At 36.9% G+C, this 11544-nt stretch overlaps 1 pseudogene; it reads left to right on the forward strand.

Moving 5' to 3' along the window:
- Positions 1-3086: 3086 nt before the first annotated feature.
- LOC129081369 (60S ribosomal protein L39-like) lies at positions 3087-3328 on the forward strand (annotated as a pseudogene).
- The last annotated feature ends 8216 nt before the right edge of the window (positions 3329-11544 follow it).

Here is an 11544-nt window from a genome sequence, read left to right on the forward strand (position 1 = left end):
GGTCCCTGAGAGAGAAGGTGGAAGCAATAGCAGTGCTTCCTGATAGACTGAGTGGAATAGCCAGGAGCCATAACAATAATACTGTTAATAATGACCAAGTTTTTGTGGGAATATATTTGTTTCCAAGTTTTGAGACAGAGAACATCTCAGAAGGTGTGCTTTCATAAAAGTGGTGACAAGACCCAGTATGAAATGTGGTTTATTATTGTTTAACATGACTTTATTTATGATGACTCCATTTGTTCTCATAGCTTAGTGAGGCATCAGGAAACTCAAGTTATATGGGTGTCGTTTCACACCAGCAAGTGGAGACAAGACCTCATCATGCTGCTGCCAAATGGAGTGTTCCACTTGAGTTTATAACTAGTTCAAAATATCCAAAAAGGCATTCTAGGAGTTTGATCAAATGAAATTCTCTTTTAATGTTTTTTGAACTTTGCAATGAAAATTGCTGTTCACAAGACCATAGTGACTCGGAAAATGAAGAGTAACATAGGGTAGCCAGAGAGAGAAATCAAAGCATCACTAAAGGTGTTCTGCATCTGAGAAACATCAAGTAAAAATTGGGAGAAAATAGCTGTTACTCTATTCCATAAATTGAAAACAGAACTGCCCTTGTCTTTATTTTGAAACACTTTTTATAAAATAGTAACAGTAGACTGATTTAACATGCTATAGTGGTTTCTACTGAACTTCTACTTTCAAAAAAAAAAAGTTTGTTTGTTTTGGTAAGATTTGAATGAGTCATAAGTGTGTGGACACCAAAAATTAAAATGCTACCTAAACTTTGACCAATTATTTTAATATACATCAAACAATGTGCATTAATCCTTTTATAGTCTTTTTGACCTACCCTGTCTGCATGTTAATCATTTTCTTGTTGTGCCAATATTGTTTGCATAACAGTAGGTTTATAATTTATGTTTTTTATTAAAAGGTGTCTGAGGAAAAGAGATTTATCATGACTCTTCAGAAAATTATATTTTTAATCAGCTGTGGAAATTCATAGTACTTCCTACATGTGGGACATCTTATTACAATGATCCAAACAGACGAAAGTCAACAAATAATATTGTCTGTCTATTGTTAATTCTTAGAAGAACAAACATATGTTTTGAACATCGTTACTGCTAAATTAGCACAAGCAATCAGGCATTCCAGGAGAATAAAATAAAAATGCAGAACACTATAGTATAATTACTATTTGCATTTAAATTGTGTGCTATACTTTTCTAACATCATGTAATAATAGTAAAGTCTAACATTTACTGAGTCCTTTCTGTGTCAGTAAATAAGAGGATTATCTCAGTTAATCTTCACAATAACCTCTTGATAAAGATAATATTATAATAGTATAATATTTTACACATGAAGAAACTGAGGTTTGGTGAGACAAAATATCTTGTGTAAATTTCTAGAAACTATTCAGCAGAAGCAAAGATTTAAGCCTGGCCTATATGATGTTATCACCTATATCCTATGGTATGTTTTTATTATTAAAATCAGCTAATATTAGATTTAAATGTTAGTTTTGACATCACAAAGTTCAATTATATCACTAACAAAGAAAATTCCATCATTTTGAATTTTTGTTTTTTGAAAACAACTCTTCAGTAAATACTTCATGAGGAGATTGTTAAGGGAAGAACAAAGGATTTACCAGAAACAAAATATATCATTTATATTTTTCACTAACATCATGGTCATGGATAGTTGCACTCCAAAGGTGACTCCTTCTTTGCTGAAAATAATTAAAGTTACTTTATTAAAGTAATTTAAAACAAAAATACTTTAAAAGGGCAAGTCACATAGCCAATTAGTGTTCAAATTTCCAGGATGTGAAGCACCCAATTGATATGAAAAATATATAGGATGAAGATAGATGTCCAAATTGAAGATCACAAAGCCTGAAATGCAAGCATCCATGCAATCATTTCACAGGTATTTACTGAGCACCTACAATGTGCATTGGTCTTGTGAAGATAAAGCAATGAACATGTCAGGCAAAACTGTGCCCACATGGAGCTTACTTCCTAGTAGGAAGACAGAAAAGCAAACAAAAAATCTTCAACTTTTTATATTAATAAATACTATGATGAAAAATAGTGGAGGTGAAGAGATAGTGATGGAGGCAATGAGAATGCATCTTTACTAGGTGAAAAGGCTGTGATGTCATAGCTTCTATAAGTTAAAGTTGCAAGAAGCAGAGCAGTGTGATGTTGATCTTGGTGCTACCCTTATCCAAGGTGCCATGCCATGGGGGTCTTGGTTGATTAACTGCATTACTAACTGATGACTCCTTGTGAACAAGTATGTAAAATGGATAGAATTTACAAGTCTTGTTCGCACAGAGCTTACTAAAGAGCTGGAAGAAATAAAATACATGCACATTAGAGTAATAGGGAGGAGGAAAGATCATCTTTATTGCACCCACCTTGAAAATGCAGTTCAATCAGCATTTCAGAAGGGAGGATCCCTGGAGGCAGGAATAAGGTGGGACAAGGCTGGTTTCCTGGGGGAAGAAAATAATTGAGTTTGGGCTTTAAAAATGGGTAGAATTTGATTAGACAGCAATGTGTTGTCTCTTTTGGAAGACTGTGAGCCTCCTGAGAACAGACTCTAGACCTGTCCTTTACTGCCCTCTCTTCATACCTATATTCCAGAAATCATTTTTTTTTCTGGTGAACTGTTCAAATACATTTCCAGAGCTCTTAGGGAAGGAAGAGGCATAAGAAATGTAATGAGACAGAGTCTTAGATTAAGGGCAAAATATGGAGCTTACGTTCTTTCCAGCTGTGGGATCTTGAATATGGCCCCTAACTTCCCTGAGCTTCAGCTTTCTCATTGAAAAACAAAAACGGCACAACAATAATTGCTCTGCCTCCTTCTCAGGGCTATCCTGTGATTTAAATGGGCAAAAGTAAATACAGGGGGCTGTTCTCAGTAACTGTAAAGTTCTATACAGCATTGGGGGCTGACAGGCACTCTTTCCTAAGAGTAAGCAACTCAAAATAGGCATGTCTTCCAGGGGTTTTAGAAGTCACCCCATCATCCCCTCTCCACCACAGTGGAGACTCTTCTCTGCAATGTCTTCTCACAAGACTTTCAGGATCAAGAGGTTCTTGGCCACAAAACAAAACAAAGTCAGCCTATTCCCCCAATGGATTTAGATGAACACTGGTAACAAAATTAGGTACAACTCCAAGAGGAGAATTGGAGAAGAACCAAGCTGGGTATTGCACATGAGATGGCACACATATTTATGCTGTATCCAGGTTGCTTGCATCTTACCAAATCCCTGAAAAAATCACTGCTATCTGGAAAGTAGAGTGTGTTTTATTTGTAAATGACTGGAAAAATGACTTTTCTCTTTGTTAATTTTTTTTGCACTAGTAGATATGTTCATTAATAAATATGTGAGATCATTAATAAATGAGACCACTAGAAAAAATTACCTCATCCAATTCCTACATTTTGAAGTTTATGGAAACCGAGCCTCAAGGAGGTTAAGGAACACCTATGAAAGCCTACTCCTACTAAGTGGAAGAACCCCCATCCAAGTTTCTGGACTCGCAGTGCTCCTCCTACCATATACTATTGGTTGCGCGATAGTATCGCACCAACTCCAAAGGATAACTATGCATTAAATGGACAAAACTTGCAGAAATGCCCTAGTTTAACTTCAGAAGTACAGTTAGTTTTGTGGTCCTGGCTAAAGTCCTATGTCCTATTTGCTCTAGAGATAGTATTTTAGCCAGTGCCTGTGAGGTGTCACTGCCTCCCACCCCAAGCACTTTCCATGTGGCAAGACAGTAAGACTTATAGCAGACTAAACTGAGAGAGTGTTACCTACTTAAACTGTTTTTCTGACTTAATAAGAATTTTTCATCTACAGCAAGCCATTTTAAAATATTGTCTATACACAAACAGTCACTCTGAATAATAGGTCTGCACACAGTAAATGTCACCTCTCTAAATCACACGGGACCTCAGCAGCACAGCAGAGAAGGCTCCATAACAGTTTAAACTTCAGCCTCCCATTTATTATGAATGTGTTTATAAATCTCAGAGGGCACTTTTCCGCCTCCTGGGAAATCCAAAAATGGTGCCATTGTTTGTCAGGGTGACTTGTCCAGGATGTTGAGGTCCTGACCATCCTTCTTACATCCAGATCCTATTTGGTTCTAAAATGGGCCAAGGTTATTGTCAAAGGTGCCATTTTCTCATCTTTAATGGTTGGGGGAAACTCTGTCCCAGAAAATGTATATGGCCACTTTGAAAACTGGGGTTTGGAGAATGAATGTAGAAGCTTTCTTTCCTCCTTCCTTTTTTTTCCTTTACCTTGAATAAATGATCTCCTCTACAAAAGTGCTTTGAGTTTCTCACATGAGGGAAGCACAAGATAGCTTACACAGCAATGGCATTGAAAAACTCCTTAGCCGCTCCCATCTGTCTTGGTTAGTATGAATACTTTAGCATTAAATGGAGAAAAGGAGAATCCATCAATAGTTAATAACTGACCTTAAGATGAGAATTCAAAGTTCACCACAATTACACCCAAGTGTCAGAGAACACACATGGGACAGTATCAATATATTTGACTACAAGAGCCTGGGATGGCAAATTTAAATACCATCAGAGAAAGAACTGGGTATTATTTTTAATGAGAAAATACTGTTACCGTATCCAGCAGCCCATACTAAGATACTCAAAACCAAAATTTTCAGTTGGGAATGGCTATGGAAAGGTAAGTATAATCTAAAAGAGCAAATAAGAGTCAGAGTAAAATTCTATAATGCGGCCAGTTTATAAACAAATTCTTTCTTAGATTCAAAGGTGGAAATGAGGTTAGGCAAAAGATTAAGAAAACATGTTTGTGAGGAGATGCTTAACACAGATTTTTTTTCAGAGAAATGAAACTTAAAACCATCATGATTTATTACTATACTAAAATGGCTAAAATTTAAAAGACTGACAACACCAAAAGCAGGACAACTGCAATTCTCTCACACACTGCTGGTGGTAGTATAAAATGGTAGAACCAGTATGGAGAGTTACTTGTCAATTTCTTTTGAAGTTAAGCACACACATGCCTTATTACTCAGCTATTTCATTTCTGGCTATTTATTTTGAAGAAATAAAAAAAAACACCATATGTTCATTAAGAGATTTGTACAAGTACATTCACAGCAGCTTTATTCATAATGGCAAAATTTTGGAAACAACCAAATATTCATCAAAATGAGTGATAAACTTTTGTCATATTCATAGGATGAAACGCTACTCAGCAATACAAAGAAGTGGATCACAGGTACTTACAAGTAATACGAATCTCATAAATATTATCTTGAGCACAATAAGCTGGACACAAAAGAATATATACTGTATAATTCTATTTATATAAAGTCAAAAACAGGCAAAACTAGTTGTTAGGAATAGAAATCAGAAAGAGTGGTTTCCTCTTGGAGAAAAGGGGGACAGAAGAGAGATTTGAGACAACTTTCTAAGGAGGGAGTGATACTTGGTGTTTTGTTAGTTGCAGGGGTATCTACACACAAATTCAACTTTAGACCAATTTTTATTCATTCTAATACATGGAATTATAGTTCAATTAAAATTTAAAAATATGTAGATTAAGAACTGTGAGGCTAATTGTCTTCCCAGTATTCAGTGTTATAAATCATTATGCAAAGCGTTGTCCACAAGGTAGCCACATCAACTTAGTGATTCAGGAGCATAGAATCTGAGGCCCCTGCCCAGGCTTACTGAGTCAGAATATGCAATCTAGTGTGAAGTCCAAAAGAGTCATGAACACTACTCCTCCCCTCCCTGTAGAGGATACCTTTCCTGGTAAGGTATCAAATTTGATAGGGCTCAACCATTCATCATTACAGCCATGGTTACAAAATGAAAAAGAATTATTTCTACAAGTCAGAAGTGGTCTTTTCTGAAAACAAAGTAGCATGGTATAAAAATATTTCAATGAAAGGGAAAGAATTCCATGGCAGATACCACAAGTTATCTATCCAGAATCCATCCTTCTTTTCTTTCTTACTAATAGAACCTGTGTATATTCTGGGGCACAATGCATCGAGCTAAAAATACTCCATTTCCCAGTCTCTTTCACAACTCTTGATGTCAATGAGATATAAACAGAAGTCATTATGTAGGGTTCCTGGGATGCTCCTTGAAGTACTGAGTATGTAGGTAATTCACTCTTTGTCTCCAGCCTTTGTTTCTCCTTCTGTGCAGAACTTGGGTGTGATGGCTGGAGTGCCAACTGCCATTTTGAACAATGAGGCACTTTTGAGCCTGGATGCCTTTTGAGGACAAAGATAGGAATCTCTATTCTGTGTGGGGCCCTTCTCCTAGGTACAGCTTAATCCAATTCTAAGTGGCACAGGAAAGTAAAAAATAAGCAACTGTTTAGATAGATTCAGAAGTCTTTAACGTTTCTCTATGTCATATCTCCTTGTTTGGGAGTTTGGCCCTCAGAATCGTACAATTTTAGAACTGAAAGAAACCTTAGAGAACATCTGGGCAAAAATCTCTCATATTGTAAGTAAGACAAGAAGGAGTTACAGTGATTTGACTAAGACTTTGCTAGGAATTACTTATCTAATATCTATTATCAGCACTTATTAAGTACACATTGTTAGGCTACCAATAAGAAACTTGCCAGTATCTGGAAAGTCAGTTTTCTTTCTAGGATACCTTATGTGCCTCTCAATGCATTGCCTTTTATTGTTTAAATCTATAAAGAAGTATAGACCTAATATATACTTCAATAACAAAAATACTAGGGAGAGAATCTTGTCTTTTTAAGCTCTGCCTTATCTCCCATAATAAATATGAGCTGACAGAGAGTCAGTGATCATTTTCAATCCATTTGTGTGCATGCGTGTGCATGTGCCTGTGTATGGGCACGTGTGTGCTTCCAGGAGAGACGGTGATAGTGTGAAAGCCATTTTTAGAGAAAGCATCTCAAACTGATGAAGGAGAATGATGCCTGACAAGCATTTCTTTTATTGAATAATCCAGTTTACAAATGCTTCCAGACAGGCTGAGGGGACTTGACTAGGTTAAAAATATGACAACCACAATCAAAGCCCAGATGAAAAGTGTGCTGTAAATCATGAAGGTGGGGACAGGAAGGTTCTCCTCAATAAACACAGCTATTTTAGTAGATCTTCTTATCTAGATATAAAACTGCTCTCCTTTATAACAAGATTCCTTTCGGGGGAAAAAGGAGAGGGTTGAATTGCTCTATGTACTTTGCAAGATCTGCTACTCACATGTGTTTGGAAGATTCTGAAGCACTGAGACCAGGGTTCAGACTGACAGCTGAAAGTAAATCAGGGGAGCAGTTGGGGAGAAAGCACTTGAGTAACCAACTTGCCTGTTTCATAGATCCTTACAGGGAATATAGGCAGGCTGGGGCATTTTTGTCTTAGCAATTACTACTGAGATTCACCATTGCAGCGCTCCATGGGGATTCACTAAAAAGGTTAATGGCATCTATCAGATTTACAGGGTGCAACAAGGAAGTTGGCACATTCCCCGGTGCGAGAGGTAATGTCACCTGTGTGGGCTGAGCAGTCCACATTCATTACCATTCATTGGCCAAATGGCCCGGGTTTTAACCAGCCTTGAAATGTAATCTGTCAACAGTTGAGCATTCATAGCAAGAAAAGTGGCAAGGGGAATTCTGAGAGAGATGACAATAGAACCAAAATATTCTGCCATCAGCTGATGGACCTTCTGAGAAAGTTAAGAGAGATGGGTGCCTGTAATAAAAAGTTGAGACAGTGTAAGATCAAGGTGAAAATAAACATCCAGCTCCTGTAGTGCAACTCTTAAAAATAACTTCATTAACGCACCCACAGGCGTCCTACTAGAGCTCCGTGTAAAGCTATTGTTTCCTATCCATTTGTTCTACACTGAGTTTTCAAAAAACTGTTTAGATTTGTGTAAATATGTGACTCTAATTGGCTTTCCAATTTCACAGCTTATCAAAAGCAGAAAGGGAGGCTCACCGACATTTCAAAGACAATAAGCACATTTGATGCAATGGTCTATGATTCTCCCCAATGTTTTTAACCCACGATTGGAGAAACAGATGGTTAGATTTTCTAGGAAGCTTGAAACAGAAGCTGAGCTAATACAAAACTGCTCAGCTATCAGACGGGGCAAATCCATTCTGTTGCTTTTTTTTTTACTTTTCCAAATCACAACCCATCAGAGGAAGGATTTAGCTTCACAAAAAGATATTTACCAGCAAGCTTTCTGCAGAAGAGAAGGGCATGCTTTGTTAAACCAGATGCATTTTATTTTTCCTGGATCCAAGATTTATGAAAGCAGTATGCTCATATTTCTCCATATACAGTAATTGGAACTCATTATGCTAATTGTATTTCCATTATCACTAATTAACAATCAGAGTGACCTGGCCCACAGTCTAATTTGTCTTTAATCTGTTTTTGTATAGGGAGTTTTACCCTGTAATTTCAAGGTGATAATTCTATTCAGTGCAACTTTATGAATTGCAGAAGGTAACACTTTTGATGCTCGATGCTATCCTCTTGCAACTGTTTGGGGTAAAATAGAGAAGCAAATGGGTATACCTGCATATGCCCTCTCTGATCAAATAGATGCTTAACCTCTGAACCATAAGAGTAACCTTCGTAATTTTTGCTCAGGTTGAATGTCTCATCAAAGCAATGGGACAGTTGCCCGTACTCAAACTCCAGCTCTCAATTTAAAATATATAGTGCTTAGTCTAAAAAGCAGCTGACATTTACTGTCATCAAGAAGGAAAAAGGATGTCTCAAGTACCTTCTAATGATTAGTTAACACCTTATAAATATTTTTATGTGACAAATCTCTTGTAAAGAGAGAAATGACAGGTCTGGATTGTCAAGAAACTTGCTTCCCATAAAAATGAGATATCGAAGAGAGAGATGAGATACATTCATGGCACCATCTCTCAGAGGATATATTTATTATTTATGAGGCAGATTTACAGCAGTGGGATGATATGGGAGAGGAACCTGAATTTGGAGCCCAAGGTTCTGAGTTCAAGTGCACTTTCAATGCTTAATAGAAAACACCACTTTGTCTCTGAATTTTTGTTTCATCATCTTAAAATTTAAATAATACATTTGAGGTAAATCTTTGAAACAACATTAAGCAGGTTAAGAGTGAGGCCTTGGGAATTAGAGTGAGTTCAAATTTAGACTCTACCACATATTAGCTTGTGGCCTTAACTAAAGCCTTGGCTTTCTAAATATATTTAAAATTGGGCCTAATAACTGTTCTTACTCTATAGAATTGTTTTGAGATTAAACTAATAAAGATTAATGTGTATAAAATGCTTTGGCCAACCCCTGCCTCATGGTAAGAATATTACAAAGGCTAGCTCTGATTTGGGAGATGCAGTCATGATAAAGTTCTTGGTGTAAACAAGAGAACACTCTACAGGAATGGGGATGTGGTAATTGTGATATGTTGCTTTATTCTGGGGATTGAAATGAACAGTATCACTTCAATCACTGACCCATTGCAAAGAAAAGACTTCTGTTGGAAATGAATGAAAATTACATTGAAAGAGAGAGGAATAAAGGAGAGAGAACACTAAGAAAGCTGCACATGAGAAATTAATTTTAGAAAATATGCCCCTGTCCAAAGAAGGCTTGGAAATTTTCTGCCTTCTCATGCACTGATTTCTAATCTGAGTAAGCAATGCCCTAAACAGCCTCTAGTCCTGTGGGTTCCACCAGACCTATCTCCTTAGCCTGATTGACCTGGTTTCCCTTTGTGGCTTTTAGAGCGCCACTGAAATCAGCAACTTTGAGGTCTTTTTTTTTTTTTTTAAAGAAGCCTTTCTGTGATATCCTACTCCCACTGCTACCCCACCCTCTGCAAACACTTGAAAACCAGTTGGATCACCATGCTTCTTCTTCCACAGAATGCATAGACTTTTTACATTCTTGAGAAGCTCTGTTCCTTAGTTTGGCCTCTTCTACTTGACAGGGAAATTTTTCTGAGTCCCAAGGTCACATACAATTGTAGCTCTATAGCATACCCTGGTTTCACCAGCTCTCACACACGCACACAAATATTTGCTCTTGCTTGTCCATGGTATAAATCATAGGATATCACATAATCAACAAAATAATCTTAATCAATGCTTCACCGTCTGGCTTTTCATAACAATTCCAACTCCCCGTTGATGTTTTCTAACTTCCCTTCTGTTAGACCAGATGGTGCATGTTCTAGCCTCTTTATTATCTTTTACTGACCATAGTACTCTGTCCAAAGATCATTGTAGGAAAGCCCCCATGCTGTCTGCTACAGTGGCCCTGTCCTGCCTGTTAAACATTGCAGCCTTTGCTAATGACTATCATTTCTAAACCTGAGCTTCCTTCCAAAGTCACTGGCTAGTCCATAATTATTTCATAACACAACCACTTTGGTCTTCACACATCCAGTGTGAGCTGTCCTCTTCGCGTAGAAGTCAAATCTAACTGGGGTCTTTTTTCTATGGCATGAAGCTCTCTTATAAGGAGAGTGTGTAATCAGCATCCACCAGTAATCACAATATCTTCTTTCCTATTGTGTTAAAAGGGAGAGGAAGCATCACTCTATACTGAAGAAACTGGACCATTATGTTTTTCTCACACATATCATCATAGCTTAATTATTTCAGTCTTTCTAGACCACTGTCTTTCATTTATCTTTCTGTATAAGCCATAAAGCCCATTAAAAGAAACACACACAAAATAACCAATGTGTCTGAACATCAGTGGCACTATGACTTGAAAAGAAGACAATTGGGAGTCCATTAAATCTGTGAGTCATTTTAAACAGGGGTCATGAAATCTATCCTTATCCTGCTTCATGTGTGTGATTTGTGCATGCGTATGTGAAACTAGTAGCATCAACTTCATTTCAGGATAGCAATATTTCCTTTAAGAAATCATTTTAAAAATCATATCTTCAAACAAACTGGTTTTCTAGACTTTGTTCTGGTTTCTCCATAATATAAACTCACATAATACAATGAGTAGGAAATATAGTAGATACATAGAGTTGAAAGAAAGCATCAGTATCTAATTTCCAAAATATATGCGTCAGTCACTGAATGGATAAGTATGCTAACTTGGCACCATTTTTTCTATGGTATCTTACAGAAATAAAAATCATATCACAAAGACATTTTATCACAAAAGATTTTCAACTGGTTGTTTAGGAAGATGCATCTGCAAGTATCCTTTTTATCCCTAATGAATATATAATGTAAATAAGCTCATTATAACCATATTTCATGTAAATTTTATCTCTGGATGAGGTAAATTTCCTTCTAGGCAATTTCTTTTATTTTTTTCTCTGACCAGAGAGCACAATATGTGTTTGGTCCATTGGTTAAGATGGAGACCAGTACACTCAAAGCTTTTTTCTTTGTAGACCATCTTACTGTGAGACACATCAGCTGTATTGTCTTCCCAGAATAGCTCTTTCAAGTTTCTATCCTAACAACATGTA

The sequence above is a fragment of the Pteronotus mesoamericanus genome, unplaced genomic scaffold (genome assembly GCF_021234165.1).
Source record: "Pteronotus mesoamericanus isolate MK-2021 breed Mesoamerican mustached bat unplaced genomic scaffold, CSHL_Meso_final contig_98, whole genome shotgun sequence".
In the NCBI taxonomy this organism is placed as follows: Eukaryota; Metazoa; Chordata; class Mammalia; order Chiroptera; family Mormoopidae; genus Pteronotus; species Pteronotus mesoamericanus.